The sequence below is a fragment of the Cavia porcellus genome, unplaced genomic scaffold, assembly GCF_034190915.1.
Source record: "Cavia porcellus strain 051 isolate PalLab524CR breed Dunkin Hartley unplaced genomic scaffold, mCavPor4.1 scaffold_5, whole genome shotgun sequence".
Classification (NCBI taxonomy): Eukaryota; Metazoa; Chordata; class Mammalia; order Rodentia; family Caviidae; genus Cavia; species Cavia porcellus.
The window spans coordinates 90,114,877-90,132,268 of record NW_026947488.1 but is presented as its reverse complement, the minus strand read 5'-3'; the positions used below and the strand labels follow the sequence as shown (position 1 = coordinate 90,132,268).

The 17,392-nt window shown below is 34.6% G+C and overlaps 1 long non-coding RNA gene across 8 annotated transcripts in view; it reads right to left on the bottom strand.

Annotated features, from left to right (window-relative positions):
* The window catches only part of LOC101788210 (uncharacterized), a 338,370-nt gene that overhangs the window by 10,976 nt on the left and 310,002 nt on the right, over positions 1-17,392 (bottom strand). For 6 of the 8 annotated variants that reach the window (XR_010047658.1, XR_010047664.1, XR_010047667.1 and 3 more), the window contains 3 exons: positions 7,614-7,665; positions 6,370-6,466; positions 2,209-5,424 (listed from right to left, as the gene is read on the bottom strand). This is a non-coding gene — a long non-coding RNA (uncharacterized LOC101788210). Of the gene's footprint in view, positions 1-2,208; positions 5,425-6,369; positions 6,467-7,613; positions 7,666-17,392 lie in introns of those variants that run through there. The other 2 variants (XR_010047661.1, XR_010047668.1) reach the window with 2 other exon arrangements.

The window sequence follows — 17,392 nt, the reverse complement described above, 5'->3', positions numbered from 1 at the left end:
TTAATTAACCTGCATTTTTTTAGTTAAATAATGTGATATTTGTCATGCACAATTTTTGTTTAGATCCAAATATACCTCTATACTTTTACTTTATCACTGTTTAGTACTAAATTTTATTAATTATAGAATTAAAAATAGATTAGTATATTTTGTAGTATACTAGACCATCTTTAAGTCATTCAAATCCACATGACTTCTTATTTAAAGAAATTTCTTACCTAATTTCAAGCATTCATTTATGCATACAAATTCTAGAATCAGTTTGTCCAATGCCAGTGAGACATATCCTATCAGTAAATTACATGGATCATAATTTGCACATTGAATCTAGTTTACTTCAGACCTTTTGTGTGTTACTAGGAATTGAATCAATGGCCTTCACATTGATCTACCTGTTTCCCAGCCCACTTTCCACTTTTTATTTTAAGGGAAATCCTTACTAGCTCACTAAGCTGCCCAGGCTACTTGAATTTGTAATCCTTTTCCCTCCCCCTCTAGGGGGATGGGATCATGGGTGTGCTCCACCATGCCAGGTTTAGTATTAAGTTTCCTTTCCAACAACAGAGCATTTCTTTTGTAACAAAATTTTAGCTTCATTTTAGGGCCTGTATCCAATAGTGTATTAGTAATAAAGTTAATATTAGAAATAGATCATAAGATATATGTGATATGCAAATGGTTTACAAAGTAAGCCTTTAAAAGGGCACCTGCAAAATCCAGTGTGGAAGAATATAAAAGGGCTGTGTGCCCGCTGGAGATTTGAAGGGTTCAATCAATTACCCTTAAACTCACTTTGTAACCCAGGCTTGTCATGAACTCACAGTGATTCTCTTACCTGAGATTCCTGAGTCCTGGAATTACACGTATGGTGAGACAGGAATGAACATGAGAAAATATGCATACAGAATGAAAACAATGTGTTATTTTTATACAATAGAATACTATTCAGCTGTAAAAAAGGATGGGCCAGAGGTTTAGCTCAGAGGCATAAGTGCCTGCTTGGTAAACGTGAGGTCGTGAGTTCGATCCCTGGCACACACAAAAATAAATAAATTAAAAAGGATGATCTTGAGGCCTTTATAGGTAAATGGAGGCAACTTGGGAATATTCTCATTAGTGAAATAAACAATTACTTATTGTTGTTGTTCACATTAGTGTGTAAGCAAGATTCCCAGTAATGTGTGTAAATATCACCTTGTCTCTCCAGTGTAAGAAATAATAACTGACAGAATAACAGGATCCAAAAACTATAATAGATATTGTAAAAGTGAAAGGGAAGGAAAGTGCTCTAAAGGATATAATGGTATGTATAGTGTGTAATATAGATGGCCATGTTACTGAATTTCTGTTGGATCATTGAACAGAAGGGTTTGCACTGTCAATGTTTGAGTGTCTAGCAAATTTTTATGCTTTGATTTTGTAATGTTAAGATGACAATATGTAATGTATCAACTAGCAATTTTAGATATTAATTTTTTTGAATTCTGTATTATTCTACTTTTCCCTATTTTTTAAAAATTTTCTTTTCCTTCTTTCTTTAAATAAAAAAATTGGGGAAAAATATACTTTTCTCTTATATATATTATATATATATATATATATATATCTCCATACATGTCTACAAAAATACACCTCTCTCTCTCCCTCTCTCTCGCTCTCTTTCTCTCTCTATACACACACACACACACACACACACACACACACTGACACACAAACACATATATATATGCATACAGAAATATACCTTTGGTTATATATATATATATATATAGAGAGAGAGAGAGAGAGAGAGAAATGTATTTCTGTATACATGGAGAGAGAGAGGCATATTTCTGTATATATATGTAGATAAAGATATATATATATATATATATATATATATATATATATATGTATGTATATATGTTACTGAACATGGCCTTACATTTTTTACCTCATGACTTCCTTGCTGTTTTCTTCATACATTGTTTTATATGACTGTAAAATTGTCATATACTTGTATTTCTAGTTTGCTTTTGCTGTCACATATATATATTTTCTTAAATAACTGTGTTGTACCTGTACAATCATTCCTTGGTAAAAAGTTTATATGGCGAAATATTAATAACTTTATAGAATTTCAGGCTATTTCTCTAAATGATAGGGAAAATCTATTGATATCAAATTCTGAGATTATTTGCATATATGATGGCTTTTGATCAGAACAAATTCAAAAATGTGGAAATTTATTGTGAATATAGAAGAACAATCCAGGAACTGGGATATCTCAAACCAGGTAGCATGAAGTTCACTTATTAAAACACCATTTACAAAGCGTAAAGAAAAGATTATTTTGACATTTGTTTGTGGTGGCCTGTTACACATCAACATTCTTTTTAAGGCATAGAGAGCTGTTTAACATGACCTATCTACAGCCAATTTCACAGAATCATACTGACAGCAACATAGCGCTCATAGCTTAGTTTAACTTATGAGTAGAGCAAATGTTCCTGTAAAATCAGCATACTTTGTTTTAGCCACGTGATTGTAGGCAGCTGACCTTTAGTTCTCTCTAATCTCTGGCTTCTGATTTTACTTTTATTTGACAATATACAGCCATTTTCTTTTACAACAGGCACTCATATATAAAGAAATATAGAGTGAAAGAGGAATTATTTGACATTTAATTCCCCTGGTTGAGGGAAATCAGAGGTGGTACCTCCTGAAGCATTAGAGATCTTCATCTACCTGACCTCCATAGCACGTTGCTTTTACATATTTTTTATGTTTGTGCACTTCTTTTTCAGATCCATCCTTGCTTCTGTGATGCTAAACATGGTCTAGAGAAGCTCTCATAGGCTATCCTAATGTTCCTTGAGGAAATTGTTAGAGGTGTTTTATCCCTCAGGGAATCACCCTTTGTGGATGATTCTCGTATGTGGTTCATCTGATGGTGACCTATAAATCATACAGCACTATCAATAATAACAATGTTGTATTTGCTCAGCGTTGCTATTATTGATATTAGTTGAGTTTGGTTCTATTTTTGTTTTGTTTTGGTGTTTTTGAGTTTTCACTGTGTAGTCTAGGTGCAGATCTTATGATCTCTTTGTCTCAGCCTTCAGATAGCTGGTATCACAGGCATGAATCACCATGCCCAGGTTCTCAGGTTTGTTATTTTGTTTGTTTCTTTGTTTTTTATCACCCAGTTACCATCACTAGATTTAACAGACCTTTAGGTTGCCAGGTAGTTTCTAGCTTCATCAGAATCAAAACTTTGTTTCTCTTCTCTTTCTTGCAATTTTCATTGTTTAGGAATTAGATATGCTAATATGAACCAGCAGTAAATACTTAAAATTTTACTTTGTTGTTAGCTTCCCCCCCCCCCGCCATTTTCATCAACTGTGTGTACTTAGTCATTAACCAAATGAGAATGAGGTGTGGGAAATAGAGTAAAAGTAACGCTAGTGTTATGCTTTCACACAAACCCAAGGCATTGCTGATGGTCAGATAAGTGTCTTCAAGATCTGGGAATACTATTTTTATAGGAACATTCTGGACAACCTGATTACAGTATGACACCATTTGGCCAAGAGAGGGTTTATTGCTTTGGTTCATGATGAGAAAATTCCTAGCAAAACATATATAAAGGGGAAAATGCTTGAAGAATGAAGAACCTAGAAGAAGAGAATGAGCCATGTGGAATCAAACTAGATAGGGCTGGAAGAAAGATCTTTGCAGAAGAAAGACTATGAAAGGAGGCACATAGTGGATTGGATCTTAAAGGACTGACAAAATCCTAACTGGGCAGGCAAGGACTGAAAGTGAATGAGCAAAATTAAGTCAAGGAGAATTGGGGAAACACAGTATATTAATGTTTTGCTGTGTAACAAGTTGTCACAAACTTTGTGACTGAAGAACAGTATTCAAATTATACAGATTAGAATTCTGAATATGTCTCAGCGAAGGTTTCTGCTCTTTTTCATAGTCTCCAATCTAACTATCAGCCTGACTGGAATCTCTCATGGAGTTCGGGTCTGCACCCAAGATTTTGAATGAAGTCAGTGTCAATTTTAGGACTGAAGTTTTCTGTGGTTTTCAGTAATTTTGGCTACTTCCATTTCTAATCTCCAAAGCTTTTTATAACAAGGGCCCACCAGCCCATGCATAATAAAGTTATACTCCAAGCTCTCACAAATTGCACAGATAAATTTAACTGTTATAAACATTTATATACAAGATTTCAAACTACTAGAGCATATAAGAGAAATGCTGTAGTACATTGGAATGATAACATTTTTTGGATAAGATCCCCAAACCACAGCAAACAAAAGCAAATGTAGATATTTGGGAACCTAGCAAAGGAACCAATTATCTGAGTGAAAAGATCACCTACAAAATGTGGCATATTTACAGTGTATACATTTGCAAAGGACTGATATCTAAAATGTTTGTATAGAATTCCAAAAACTCAAAAGCAACTAATAATAATAATGAGATGATGATGAATAATTTAAAAATATATAAGAGGTCAAAAAAAAAAAAAAAAACCAGGAAAGTGACCAACAAGTACAAGAAAAAAATGTATATACCACTAATTACTGGAGAAACTAAAAAGACCAAAGAAAAACAAGGGGTGATAAGGATGTAAACTTAAAGTTACTGGAGCTGTAAATAGTGCACTACAGAAAGCAGTTTGGAAGTTTCTTTAAAAATTAAAAATAACATGGTCATATGATACAGCAATTCCACTCTTGGATACTGTGATGGATTAAAAACTGGTGATCAACTTCACACCAACTGAAATGAATCAGTTGGGGGACCCAACTGAGGACTGTTGCCAGGGTAAAACAAGAATTGGAGAAGAAGAAGTTAGTGTTGTTTGGTCTGCTGGTTCTTTGGGGCTGTTGGTTCTCCTGGAGGAGCTTGGCTTCTCATGCTGGCTTCTCTCATATGAACTCAGCTGTTATCATCCAAGGAGCTTGGGACCTTGTCACTGAGAACGGCTGTGGTTCACCCTAGGGGAGCTCTGGTCTTTACTTTGAGCATTGCTTGCTGGCTCTAGAGGGGAAGATGGTGTGCTATTCAATCTCCAGAAGCTTGTCACATTGCCTTCCTGATGTGAACTCAGCTGTTCTCATTGCTGGAAGGAGCTCAGGACTTCACTGTCACTGAGGATAGCTGTGGTACTTTTCAGGATAGCCCTGGTCTTTATTTTCAGTATCATTTCTTGGCTCCAGTGCAGAACCCCCAACAAACTGTCACAGATTCTTCATCCAGCTGGCAGAGACTTTCAGATTCCATTGTTGACCTTCGGGCCTTCCCAGCACAGATCCATGAAACGTAATTGCATGAGTCCTTTCTTAGTAATTGACTCCTTGTGTAACCACTATAGATAGTACTATGAATTATGTGTCCTGTGTTGTCTTGTTCTTTTTGCAAACCCTGAATATAACAGGTTTATATAGAAAATAAAATGAAATTATTATGTTAAACCAAAATCTACACTCCTATGCTTATTGTTACAATATTTAAAATAGCTAAACGGTGGAAACAACCTGTGTGCATCAGCTAAAGGATGGATAAAATAATGTGGTACACATACATGATGGAATTCTATTCAACTATCAAAAAGAATGAAATCTTACTATTTGCAAGACCACGTATGAAGCTGTATATCATTACATTAAGTAAAATAAACCAGGCACAGGAAGACAAGAACCATTTGAACTCAGTCATTTAAAAAATATTAAAAATTTGGTTTCACAGAAGCTCAGAAAATGGTAATTAGAAGAGGAAGGAGAAAAGAATGGGGCAGGAAAATGTTGATCAATATATATTAAGGCTAAAAAAAAGCAAAAAGCTGTAGGAGTTATTCACAGGAGAGTGGTGACAGATAACAATATAATATAAACCTCAAAATTATGGAAGAAAAGATTTGAAACATTTAACCATAAAATGTACTGATTGAGGTGCAATGTATTCATATTTTAAATATTATATGATGCCCATCAGCCCACTTAAATTCATGGAAAAGGAATTATAGCTGGAATGAACACCAAGAAGCACGAATCTAGTAAATCATCTTGGAATTCTCCTCACCGCAAACAAAGTGTTGGAAGAAATTCAAGACTTTATGGTTGACTAGCATAGAGAATGTAGAAAGTCAAGTTAAATAGGTAGACACTTAACATCTTGATTTTATAAGCAACAGGGCACTGGAAAGATTTTTAAGTAGATAAAATCTTTGTTGTACTATCAGCAGTGTGGAAAGTGAATGGTTAAAGTATGAGCAAGTAGAAAGAAATATTTTTATGCAGCATATTACTATTCCTGGAAATATCTAATAAATTAAAGCTTTGATTGTAAATTGAGGACAGAAAAGCTTACCTTTACATATGAAGTAGGCAAATTTGATAATATGTATTCACCACATGTTTTTCCGTATTCACTATATGTGCTCTGTGCCAAGTACTTGTCCTAGACACTGGGTCAGAATTAAGTAAAGAAAATAAAAAATAAAATTTTTTTTCTTTAAAAGCAGGGAAACACACATAAGAAATAGACATATATAATCAAGACAATTTTAGATTCATTACCTGAATGATGAAAAATATACAACATAATGAACCAGAAAACCCATAACTACTTTGGTCTGAAATTCAACGAAATACAAAATTAAGTGGCTTACATAAAAGCGAGCTTTTTTTCATTACTTAAAAGTGGGTTTCATCATACATGGAAATAAGGTGAAAGTTCATGAAGTAAAAGTACAATCTGCTACAAAGTATCACTTAAACTGTGGATCATTTCTGTGTTAAACTGTGTTTCATTTCTGCCAACCTGAGAATGCTGACTGCTGTCTTCAGGTTTTTACTCTTTTGGATGCAAATTGACCACAGCAATATCAGGTTTCACGTCTTTGCACAGCAACGTCTAGCTGATTATGGAAAGTCATCCTTGACACCCCAAATCCTTTTAAAACAAAGACTACTTCTCAGAATCCCATCAGCAATCTTTCTTCCATGTGTCATTTGTGAAATAGCAACATGTACCCATTCCTATATCAAATCATTTGATGTTCATTCAAAATTTTATATCTAGTTTAGATAAATATTTATAAATTTCAAGCCAATGGCATTAGAATCTCTGTGAGTGAGGCTCTAGAATTGGTTAAAAACTGTGCAATTACGCTAATAAAGACTGAAACTCATCATACTTAGATGAATAAGACTTGAGCTTATATTCCCTGAATCACATGGATATTCAAGGAAGCATGCAAACTCGAAGCACTTGTAAAAGTGAATAATAGTGAGAGTTGTCTTTTATGGAGGATGTTAAGGTAGAATACTTTAGATAGGAAGATTGAGACGGGCATTTCCCAGGATATGATTTATGAGCTGATATCTAATGCAAAGAATGAAGCAAGTCCAATTTGGACAAAGCAAAGGAAACTGAAAAGCCTTAGGATGAAAATGAACATGGCATACTAGAAGACAGAAAAAAAAAAAGTTTAAGGAACACATGGAATTCCTATATCTTCTGAGGGTTCTGGAAAGTCCCTTAGCTTGAATTAAGGGCTGTGGCACGCTATTTCAAACTATAAAGCATGATTGTGGCACAGTAAGACTTACTTTTTCTTCTAATCATTCGTATGTGAAAGAATCAGTCCTGTAGATGATTTAACTGAAACAAAGAGAATCTGTTACTGTCTTATTTAGTTAACCTAGTGACAGCATTGGAGAAAAATAACATCAAAGATGCATTTAAAAATCAAACTTACAGATTTTATGGTGAATTAGCTATAGGAGATGAACAAAGAAAGAGTGAGAAAGGCAAAAGATTGCACCCTTACCTAAGGTACTGAACAGTGGGGTACACATATGATAGTGTTACTGACTAGTCAAGAGCTAAATATAAGTCTTTGTAAAGATAAAAAATACAAAGGAAGCGCTCAAGACAGTTATTGAAAGAAATAAACTCAACTAATGGCTATAAATAAATGTATAAGCATGAAAAGATAACACACAAGACTTTATATTATTAAAATCTAAAATATATAGCTTACATTTATGTAAAATATGACCCTGTAAGTTCATACTTGGAACTATATATATATGATATATTATATATATTGTGTATATTTTATGTATGGGTGTCTCACTGTATTGCCCAAGCTGGCATTGAACTCCTAGGTTCAAATGACTCTCTTGTTACCTTCTCAAGCTTCCAACATGACAAACATGAGCTACTATGTCCAGCCAAATTATAATTTTGTAAACCAAATAATAAACCTTGGTGAATACCAAAGATAATAACAGCAAGTTTTAATAGAAGCTTCAAATCTAAAAAACATCTGAACATTATCAAGAATTTTATCAGTTACCTGATAAAGAAAAGTCGTTTATGATGGGAATGTTTATGAAAAATGTTGCCTGAGGAAGACATTAGAGAAGTACTCAGTTCCATTGAGTCCACCATCTTCTTTAACAATCTCATGGCGTATTTACATAGCATGCTTAACTTCATCACAATTAGCCATAAAAAGCAAAGCATAGTGTCCTTTGTATTCTTAACATGTTAACCAAACTCTGGAGAATAATTTAACTGCCACCTTTAATAAATTGTTGGGTAAAAGAAGAAAAAATTTACTAAATACTTGTTTCCCTATCAGTAGATAACTTGGAAAAATTGACTATCACGCAATGGAAAGTACACATTTAAGCTGATACAGCTGTTATATCAGTAAAGTATAAAGATGCCGTAAAAGTGCATCTATGAAATAATTATAATTAACTCCTAAAATATCATAAATGTCATGCTCATAGAGATATGCAATACATTTTTAAATACTGAAACAACAGATTATAGACCTTGTCTTCTAGAATCACAATATAAATTTTATTTTAAGGAATAAAATATCTGTGGCTTCATTCATTTATTCAGAGAATATTTATTGAATAACAATATTTGTCAGGTATTGGATGAAAAGTTTATGATCAATTGAAGGAAGAGCAAAAAATAAGTGAATCAATAAAAAAATAAAGAAAGAAACCCACTAAAGACAGAAAAAAGTATTGCCATTACTCAGGGATGTCACTTTCTTTTTCTATGTACCTGTGCTATGCAAACAATTTCTTGCTTGCATATTGTATCATCTAGAATGTGTAGACTAAATACTACATTACAGTATATAACCTGTGGAAGATTATATTCTAAGCAAGGTTCAAAACTTGTCCATACAGCATGCCACAAAGCAAACCAAAGTGAAAGCTATTCTTTAGGCAGTTAAGAAATTGTGATCCAACTGTATCTCAACACAACTACCCAATCTTTTTCTCCTACCATAACATTTATATTCATGAGACAGTCCTATAAGTGAAATCTCTCAAGAGAACTTAAGATTGTCAACTGGGAAAAGATAATCACAGTACTGGTGTGTCTGGCCTGAGGTTAAGTCCACAAAGACCCTAGAGGGGGAGTGGAGATCAGAGGGGACAAGAGACACAAAGAATGGAGACAAGTCGGAAATCCGATCAAGTCTCATTTATTCAAGGAGAGTAACAAATATATAGGGTATTGGGGGGGGAGGGGAGTTGGGTTCTGAGATGTCAGCAGGTAACTTAGCAACAGTGGCAAGACCGAGGGTTATAGATTAATTCAAATTTTCAAATTTCCCCTGCATGGGGGCTCATTAACATAATCCTTGAATGAGCCAAACAGGCTAAGCAAGAAGCTGCTTAACTACCAAACTTAACTCTTAGAGGGGGTTAAGGTGGTGCTGCCTGCAGATATAAGGTGGCAGCCAATTACAGGGCTTCCCACACTGGTGTGTACAAGGTAGGAAATGGGATATATCAAGATATCTAGGGAAGTTAACACAGAGCACTGACAGCATAGTCTCTCAGGTAAAAATCAGGGGTATAAAATCAGCAATGTATCAATTTATCTCAGTACTTAATAGTGTCTACCATTAAAGAAGATTAGCGCCAATGACACCTACTGTGTGTCAAGCGTGTTTTAAGTCTCTAAGTATATAATTCAGTTATTCATGAAATCAATACATGATGACAACTCTGAAGTACAGGGAAGGTAAGTAGTATTTTATAGGTCATATAAAGGGTGTAATTTAAAAAGCTGAAAAAGAAAAAAAAAGTACATAATCATAGTTCAAACATATTATTCAATTGTTCATTTATGAAAACTTTCCAATTTAGTCTTTTGGGGGTTTTTTGTTGTTAAAAATTTCATCAGAAATCTAGAAGTGGATTCTTCTGTTCATGCCAGAAGGAAATGGAATAAATTGGAATTTCAATAAGTCCTAAGAACTTTAATATTTCTGATTAATAGGAGTGAGCTAAGCCTGGGTTTACTGAAATATTTCAAGCTTAGATTTGGAGCAGCAATGAAGATTTGTCCATCACAGCAACTTGACAAGTACTGTGATCCAGATATTATCTGCATTTTAAAAATACAAACTAACAAAAAGAAAAACAAAAGAAATGCAAAAAAAAAAATAAAACAAAACATTAGAAATCTCACTCACATCCTGCTTTGTTTCTTAGCTTCCATCAGATGTATCTGGGAAAATAGTGCTTGGATTCACAGCCCCACCCAGCACTACTGCAGAGGCTCTGCCTGTCCCTGGGTTCTTGTCTACAGAAACCACTCAAAAGTATGGTGAAAAACAAATGAGACAACATGAATACATAAAAATTGGCAATAAATCTGATATTCATAAATGCTTAATAAATAGTTCTTATTCATTTTATTAATCTAAATGACAATCCAAAAGGTTTTTTGGTTTTGAGGGGTTTTGGTTGTTTTGTTAAATAGTTTGAGTATTTTTGAGGTACTCCTTAAAAAGAAAAATGTAAATGTTGAAATTGAGTATTAATTCAGATTTTACTTTAAACTTTCTCTATATTACTTATGGATGTAAAAGCTTTTACATAATATACCTGTGTACACACACACACACATCAACATGCATACACACACACTTGCACACGGAAAGACACTTCCAGCATACCTGTTTTGATGTAACTTACCTTTCTGTACTCCTTCCAAAGTCTGAAAATTAATAAATTGTATCCCACCTGCCACAATTTGACTGTGCTTGATGGTATGCTTTCAAAACATATCTATTTTTATATAATTACTGCTAGACACATCTGATGGGAATGTCCTGCTAATAGTTTGATGAATATCCCAGCATCTATTTGCAAGCCCAGATAATACACAGCCTCTCCAAAGGATGAACAGCAGAAGTTTCCCAATCTTTTGACACCAGATGCCAGTTTTGTGGAAGATGATTTTTACATGAGCTGGGCAAAGAGTGGTTTAGGAATATTTCAAACAATTCTCATTTCTATTATTATTATTACATTGTAATATATCATGAAATAACTATCAACTGCATTGTAATCTACAATAATTAGGAGCCCAGAGCTTGGTTTTCCTACAACCAGGTCGCAGAGGTGATGGGTAATAGTGACATCCAAACACCCTATAATCTAGTTTTGGTTGCTGTCACTGCAGAATATCTTGCTTGTCGGCAATGCGAGAAGCTCTTCAGTGCTTTCGTGGAACTCTCAGGATAGTCTGCCTTCAGTTTAAGCCAGAACAAAGGGAAACTTTAAGTTGTATCAAACATATTTTTAAGGCCACCATAATTTGTCATTTCAAGTTCATCTTCTTCCATGTTCACAATTGATTCACCTGATCTATTCACAAATGAGTCATGGATCCATTCCTTATGAGTTCAGGGATTTTGTTGGCTGCAAATTAATGTTCAAATCCTTTTGAAAGCTAAGACAGGTGATCATGCACCAGCTGAGAGAAACTAAATCCTGGTTCAGTCTCTTTCAAAGTCTCCACTACTCAGCTAATATATGAAACATGTCAAAAATGCCAAAGCTCATGCATTGCGCCAAAATTACAGTTTGGCTTTGAATGCTTCCACTTTATCTACCAACTTGACCACAACTACCTTTTCTCATGACAGGGCAGATTGAGTTGACTGAACAGGTTAAATAGGCCACACAAGCAAGCAAGTTTTTAACCCATTTTGAGTCATTGAAATGAGCTGCTAATAGTGACTTTTTCTAAATGAAACCTTATACTGTCTCTCACAACACAAAACTTTTGACCGGTGACCTACCTTTAGAAAGGCACCACACTTCTGTGTATGTATTAGAGAAAACAAACCTGCTCTGTGTTCATCTCTTCACAGAGCTGCCCAAACAGATGAGACTAGCTATGGGTGGTAATTTAATGATGCTGATAATTTTAGTATCATCTAGCAAAACATTTAAAGGTCAGATGAGTCAGATGACATTTTTTAGCTAGCCAGCATTTCTCTATGGACTAAACAATATGTATGCCCATATTCAGATGGGCCTCTCTGATTCATTCACAATGAGTTATGGATCCATTCCTTATGAGTTCAGGGAAAAAATTAGAAACATGTTCAGTTATGGCAGACAGTCCATCCATGCCAACACTCTACGACCAATTATGTTTTCCTAATATGCAGTTTTTCAAATATTTGAGTAAGTGTTGATTGAAAGCAAAAATGCACATAGCAGATTCTTTTTTCTTTTGGTCTTTTTCCTTTTTATCGGTACCGGGGATCGAACTCACAACTGCCTGCTTTCAAGTCAGGCGCTTATGCCACTGAGCTAAACCCCCAGCCCCACATAGCAGATTCTTAATACACATACTTCTAAATTAAAGTATCACACAAAAACAATCATTGTTTGTTGACACTGTTAGACTTGGAACTTGGATTGCATACCACTGTGACTCATTAGTCCTCTCTAAAAATCATGCATCAGTAGCCTGCACTGTTTCATCAATTCATTTAATACAGTGCTAAACAAAATATAGTCACATGCTATCTTTTAAAAGTACATCTTTTCCTAAAAATTCATATTGAATTTTTTAACAGCCTGTAGGATCAATTCTTCCCCAGTATACAATCTCTTAGCTTTATCAATGTATGTAGTCATAAATATATTTATATATATTTGTACTGATGGTCTCAATACAACTATCTGATGAATTGGTAACTTTAAATAATTATTTCTGTTCTTTCTGTTTATATTTTTTGTTTTGAAAGCTTCCAAAGTCTTGCCTTTTAATGCAGGGTGCTTTGTCAACATGTAAGGAAGATGTTTTGAAGGATTTGTGTCTTTGTTACAGTCATTCCATATTATGCAAAGCAGACTTACCCAATGTAGATCACTTGTTGCAATAACCTTGTAATATAGGGACTCGATATTTTCTTTTGAATTCAGCTTTCTTCCTGTTGCCAGTCCTAAAAGTCTTTAACTATCTCACCATATGGGTCTTTCCTCTTATTCCATGAGCTTGGGAATAAGTTTTTAGAAGAATTGTTTTGGCTAGGTTTAGGTTATAGGATTAACAAAACGGTGACTGACCACAAGTATAGAGCGTAGAAAAGAGATGTGGACAGGAGTGATGTTGGGTGACTCATGTGTGGACAAAAATAAAAGGTTTCTGACTTAGCCTGCTGTTAGATAAAACTGAATAACTGAAGTAGATCAACTCACCTGTCTATAAAATCTGCCATCAGATGCGACTGAATTGTCACATGCCACTTATGAGTAAGGTTTTGATAACAGTCTGCAAGTAATTGACTTATTAAGGTCTCTGTGCAGTCAAACTGCTCTGTTAAGGTTAATCTAAACTAGCGAACTGATCCAGAATGCTAGCATCACTACCTCAGCCACACCTCGGGTATCAGCCCTTAGGTTCTCATGAGGAGCATGCAACAGAGATCTTTCACATGTGCAGTTCACCACAGTGTGAGCTTTCTTATAAGGGATGTCATGATGAAACTGTTATGACAGAGGATGGTGCTCAGGCTGTAAAGTGAATGATGGGAACCACTAAACATACATGAGGCTTCACTCATTGACCTGCACTCATCTCCTGCCGTGTGACCCAGTTTTTAACAGCTCTTAAGCCAGTACAAGTGGTTGGACTCCAAACCAGATCAGTATTAGTGCATAGTATACACTTACTTCCTCCTAGAAACAATGATGTCATGTCTGTTGTACTTTTCAAGAGCTCTTCCAATGCTGGAAAGCCCATGCAGGAGGAAATAGCAAGGTAGACTGAAAAGAAGAGTTCAAAGGAATTGTCAGCGTTCCCAGGGAACTTCCAATATCTTCTCTGCCTTTTCTTTTTTACTGTACCAATGACCATATTTTAACAACAATTCAGTGAAGTTATTTGGTGCACTTCATGCATTATCAGTACCTGATTTTGATATTTGAGCTGACAGTGACAATACTGTTTCTAGGAACAAAAAAGCAATCTAATTTCCTATTTTTTGAAGTTCTGTATAATTTCTATCCTTTTTCCTGTTTTGTTTTTTAAAATAAAAAATTAATCAGTTTTTACAAGCCCATTCAAACATTCATTCTTTGAAAACAATATCATTTGAATTCTGCATGTATATGACATCAAAGTTTGCTGTGTGCTCCAGACTACAGCGTATGTACTGTGGGTAGGCAATTCACAGTCCAGCAAAGAAAACAAAAGATAAATAGAAGAAATGACTTTTATGGGCACATAATTATTTGACTCATATTAAAAACACTTATAATAATTATCAATAGCTTAAATTTGATACATCCAAATTCCACTACATACAATATGAAAGGTAGTTTATTCTTATCCTATATTTCTAATTTTTTGTGTGTTCACTCAAAATACTATACCTAATTTCTGCCTAAGTTTCTAACACTCACTTGCACCTCAAACCAATATACAAATTCAACCTCTTATTCTGATTTTCATTTAATCGTTCTCTGTATTTTCAACTGAATCTCAGAAATCCAGTTTCTTTTTCATGACAAGACAATTTCTATGGATCTGTATTTTATATCAGATATATATTGGTGCTATTAAATAAATAAAGGTGGAAGTGGTTGATATGAAGGGAGATATGAGCGATACATTTAATGCTCTTTATGGTTTTTATGGTTGATGTGTTTTAGATTTAACTGACTGTAGGTCAGAAAACCAGTAAGTTTGTGATTGACAACAAATTAATTGTTGCCACATAAAGTATGAGGACCCAATTTGAAATACTGCAGTAAACTCAGAAGTATAGGAATAGCTCATAGCTTTAATCTGCAATATCATTACAAACACATTTGCAAAAGTGTGTTCATACAATAAAATTGCGATAAAAATGAAGAGATGAACAAGCAAAATTTCTTTCAGCACCCATATTTTTCTTAATGACAGTTAAATTATAGTCAAAAATTCAACATTCTTCAACATTTTTTCCTTGTTAGTGGAACCTGATCAAAAATTAAATATTTATTATCACTTGCCTAAAATTCATGCAAATTATTAAGGGTAGATACGTTGGCTTCCCATGTATTATTCGTATAGTAGCACTGCATTGTTATTACCTGACTCAGTGATATGAACTGTGTATACACTGAAGAATATGGACATGAATAAGATGGCTCACACCCACAAGAATAAAGATGCTTCATTGGGTAACTAAGTATTCCACTCGTACCCACAAGAAATCCTGCTGGTCACGGAGCAACACTCATATGTCACACTTCAATGGAAATGATTGCAATCAAAATAACATGCAATTCAGTAGCTGACTCTGAGCAGATGATGAAGATGAGTGGCAAATTATAACAGATTTCAGAGCAAAGCCTTAGACAGTGGCTGTCCCTTTTTGCACGTAACTATATTCACATTGTGAAATATTTTCCTTTTATGTCTTCTTATCTCACAAAGCTGTTTTAATAAGGGACCAGTACATTAGTAAACAGACTGTCTTGCTGACACATCTTCTAAAATACACTTTGGCTGAATTCTAACAAAACCATTTTGAATGCAAAAGGGGTGCTTCTCAAGCCAGATGGTTTATCTAATAGGAATGTTTTCTGATTAGAGAAACAGCAGTAGACTCATGATCACACCAGGTGCCAAACTGGTTCTGTAGTTTACATGAATTTGCAACTGAACAAGTCATGAACCAAAGGGAATCTATTTTGCAATGTGCCACGGTCTATTCTGAGAGGAAGAATGAATGTCAAAGATGCTACTATATCAGATGGGCTTTATTATATTATTTCTTTATAAGAATGTGTGGCTATCATTGCAGCTTTGGTTCCCCAATTTATCTGTATCTTAAATTTCCTGAGTGTGTTGTAGAAAAGATTAATAAAGCTTCTCAATCATAAAATTTACAGACCATTTTATTATGTGAAAATCTAAAGTATTTTGTTTTTATCTAATTAGGAATTCTTTTTACTGAAAAATGGATTATTGTTTTCCTTTATTTGTCCTTATTTCTTGGACTGTTTCTTTGTTCAGGAAACAATTCTTACATGTCCTGATAATAAAGGAAATAGAATAGTGTTTGTAGAACCAGCCCAGCCATGTTTAAGTGTGCATAAAAGGCAACGCCCTAGATCCTGCAGGGATGTTGTGAGGACACGGATTGTGAGGATGCTGAGGTTGTCGCCTTTTATGACACTGTGAGTTGCTTGTGTGCTGATCTGTGTATGGGGTACAGAAAACTCAGTGAATCTATGTACTCTGTGATTTACCAGACCATAGACTGCCAAGACTGCCGAACTCTGATGCACTTTGGTGATGCACTTTTAAAAGCAAAATGTATAATTAGGGGAAAAGGTGAGAAATCCCTGTGTGTTTTCTTAACTCCTTTGTAGTGCCCACTTCCTTTCTAACCTCATTTACATCCAAGGCTCTGCTTACTTCCTGCTTTGGAAGCATAGAAAAGCAAAAGTAACCAAGAACTGAGTCCAGGTCATTATTCTTACTCATGCACAACCTGGGCAAATTGGATGGTCTGTTCTAGAACAGTTGGCTAAATAGTAAAGACTGTGAGGAACTGGGATATTCTCAAATCAGAGATGCTTTCTTCAGTGTAATCATACTCCTATATGTTTAGTAGCTCAAAATGTAAATGAACTAAGGTGTCTAAACTGAAAATACAGTTATCTAAGTAAATCCTCTCTGCAGATGTTTGGTTGACATCTATATAAATAAAAGCAAAATAACACATGAGACATCAGTTTTTAAAGAAATATTGGGGGCTGGGGATTTAGCTCAGCGGCATAAGCGTCTGCCTTGAAAGCAGGCAGTCGTAAGTTCGATCCCTGGTATTGATAAAAACGAAAAAGCCAAAAAAAAAAAAAAAAGAAAAGAAAAGAAAGAAAGAAATATTATGAGTTGGCCAGTTTATTTCATAAATATAATAATCAGAATTTTCAATGGTTCATTATTATAAGGATGTTTACTAAGCAAATTTCCGTACCAAGTAATATTTCCTTTAATCAAGCTCATTTGTAATTTTTTAAAATACTGATTTTTACCTCTT